The sequence below is a fragment of the Brassica oleracea genome, chromosome C8 (genome assembly GCF_000695525.1).
Source record: "Brassica oleracea var. oleracea cultivar TO1000 chromosome C8, BOL, whole genome shotgun sequence".
Taxonomy (NCBI): Eukaryota; Viridiplantae; Streptophyta; class Magnoliopsida; order Brassicales; family Brassicaceae; genus Brassica; species Brassica oleracea.
Genome location: NC_027755.1, coordinates 15,160,523 through 15,163,870, shown reverse-complemented (window position 1 = coordinate 15,163,870; position 3,348 = coordinate 15,160,523). Strand labels below are relative to the sequence as shown.

At 39.3% G+C, this 3,348-nt stretch overlaps 1 non-coding gene across 1 annotated transcript; it reads right to left on the bottom strand.

The window, feature by feature from the left end:
- Positions 1-1,449: 1,449 nt before the first annotated feature.
- On the bottom strand, positions 1,450-1,530 carry TRNAL-CAG. The gene has a single exon. It is a non-coding gene; the product is annotated as a tRNA-Leu (tRNA).
- Positions 1,531-3,348: the final 1,818 nt, after the last annotated feature.

Genomic DNA, 3,348 nt, shown 5'->3' with positions numbered 1-3,348 from the left:
GATCTAGACGTGTCCTCTTGACACTCTCATCTCCTTCAAACGAATTCAGCAGGATCTCCCACGCCTCTTTAGCCGAAGTACTCCCCTGAATCAGCTGAAACTGCTCCAAAAATCACCGACAACGCCTTTGCATTAAATTTTGATGCATTGCGTTCTGCCTCTGACCAATCCTCTTTTGGTTTAGGCTTCTTCTCACCTCCTGTGACTATGGTAGGCTCCTCCCAACCAATCTCCACAGCTGTCCACGCATCTTCATTGATTCCTCGAATCATCTGCTTCATGCGAGCCTTCCAATGACCATACTGGTCCGCATTCAACACGATCGCCTTCTACACAGAAATAATCGTGTCCATCTTCACCTTCAGGATAACACCGGTAACTTAGGTGCCCCACTCTGATACCACTTGTTAGTGCAAAGATGACACCACAATAAGGTAGTGCAGAAGATAAATCAAAAGAAAAATACACAAGCAAACATCAATGCTTTTATTAGAATCTCTTTTAAACAATCTTTACAAGACTTGCTTATTCAGCTTTTACACGTCTAGTGTTAACACCCTAACACACGCTACTGAAAGATTCCTAAGCTACCCGCTTATGTCTCTTCTCCGTCAAGTACTTCAGTCAGTGCTTCAACACGACCCAAAAACACCTCCAAGAGCTTCTCTCTCTCTCTATAAGATCAGCCTCCGTGTCTCTATCTCTATACAGACGACCCCATAGCTATCTTATAGTTATTCTCCATGTTCCCGAAACCCTAGTCTCCAAGGCAACATGTATGGACATCTTCCATAACAATAAGTGCAACTTTCCTTTTCTTGGAATGCATTTATTCCTCTTTCTTTAAGTCATAAATTTGCTCCTCAAGTTTATTCCTCTTTCCATATCTCCAAGATACTCCCTTGCTCTCCAAGTCTACACGGCTCCAGCTCAGCATCTTGACTCCACATGGTCTTCACCACTTAACCCGACGTCTGCTTCAGCAACTACGTCAGCGACTACTTCAGGGCAGACATCTTACATCTTTATGTTTTGCATATAATATTATCTCAGATAACATGGAAAAGGTAAAGTAGTCAAATCATTATCGCAATAGCAATTTCTCACTACTAGCTAACACATTCTTTGAATGATCCAGGAGAATTGTTAGATTCATAATTATTTTTACTGTTTATATCAAACCACAGCCATACTTAGGAAAAAAAAAAAAAAACGATGTCAAGAGTAGGATTTGAATTTTTCTTTTTTCTCTTTTTTTTAGCAAAAAAAAAAGAGTGGGATTTGAACCCACAACATGGAAAAGGTAAAGTAGTCAAAGCATTATCGCAATAGCAATTTCTCACTACTAGCTAACACATTCTTTGAATGATCCAGGAGAACTGTTAGATTCATAATTTTTTTTTACTGTTTATATCAAACCACAGCCATACTTAGGAAAAAAAAAACCAGTGTCAAGAGTGGGATTTGAACCCACGCCCTTTCGGACCCGCACCTGAAGCGGGCGCCTTAGACCAACTCGGCCATCTTGACATTTTGATTGTTAGATTGCAAACGTTATTTTAATAGTGAAATATTGAAAGGGAAACGGATATATGTTCTAATTGTTCTTGAAATTTAAGTTGTTAATACTTTACGCTTTATCAGGTGATCTTGAACAAGAAGGGCTTTTTATGTATTACGATACGAAGCCCCATTGAATAGTTCCAGATCAGTATACCTCCATGCTGTCATGATAAAGAGCTGTATTGAGTTGAATATTATATATAGTCAATAGTTCTCTTGTTGATAAGTACTTCAAATAATGCAGCAGTGTCTCTGATGGGCATAAAGTGTTTGATCAAGTTCCCACCAGTAACGAGGTTATGTGGACCTACCTCTTTGATCTCTAGGTATGGGTATCATGGGCAAGTTTCAGAGGTGTTGAAGTTTTTTGAGAAGATGAAGAAAGTAGGTGGTTGAAGCTTCTAGAGAACTCCTAGCTACGAAATACTTCGAGTTGGATCCAAAGAACGGCGGGAGTTACGTGGTGTTTTGCAACGGATACGCGAATTGTGGATTATTGGAGGCTGCCTCATAGGTTGTGAGGACAATGGAGACAATGTAGATAAGTAAGAATGGATTGATGGTCTTGAGACTCGATTCAGTAAGAGAATATTTGGGTAATGAATGCAATTGGCTGGTATTGATTGATAACTCATTTCTTTGGTGAATGTAAATGGTTCAGAAGGCGACAGCACGTTCGAATAGTGATAGGATGAGGTCAGATGCCACAAGAGACTGCCGAGGGTAAGATAATTTTCAAGTCTTGATTGGATTATTTTTAAAGCGCCTAGCCATCCCTTTGAAGGTGTGAAGTCATAATAAGTTATGATGGCGTGTTGTTCTGATTGTTTACCATTTCGGTAAATGTTGTTCTGATTGTTGTCAACTCAAATCGTACTAATCTGAAGTGAGTGAAATATATCGATCTTTAATTCATAATACAGTTTAGCATTAAAATATAACGAAATTGTGGGACCTTGTAAATCTATTTTCTTCCAGTCACTTTCTTGTTAGCAGGTAGATAAGTGGTCGATAGTTTCAAGAGCTTGGGTCTTGGGTTTGTGCGACCACAACAACTTACAACTAGCTGAAAAAATGTCTTTACAACAGAGAGCAGTCTATATCATACCAAATCCGGCAAAGATAAAAAAAAAAAAAGATTAAATGGACTAAATATTGAGTAAAAACATTTCATTGCTAAGAGTCTCAGGCAAATCCGTCGAGGTTCAGACACAAGTTTAAAGAATAAAAAGTAAGTTGGAAGCACACATAAGATTTCTGGGTTTAATAGGAGAGAACGATTGTTTAAAACTGGATCAGTGTTTTAGGAAACTCAATGCTTGGAAAGGCTCAGTTCAGCGGGGATAATCGACACAGAAACGAATCTCTCAAATTAAAAGAAAGAAAAGCCTAATTCCGGTCTGTTGAGCTTGAATATTCACTACAAGAAAACATCAAGGATTCTGAGGGAAAAAATCGTCGGAATTTCGTCGGAATATCGTTATTCCGACGCAATTCCGACGAAATACGTCGTCGGAAATAATTCCTCGGAATTTCTTTTTTCCTCTGAAATCCCTCGGAATTTTCCGACGGAATTCCGAGGAAATAAATTTCCGAGGAAATTCCGAGGATCCCTTGTTTGTCGGAAAAGTCCTCGGAATATACCGAGGTAGAACTTCGTCGGGATAATTCCTCGGAAGTTCATCGATCGATGCGTGTTTGGACATATATACATCGATCGATAGGAGTATACCGACGGACTTTTTCCTCGGTTTATTCCGAGGAACTGTTCCCTCGGTATATTCC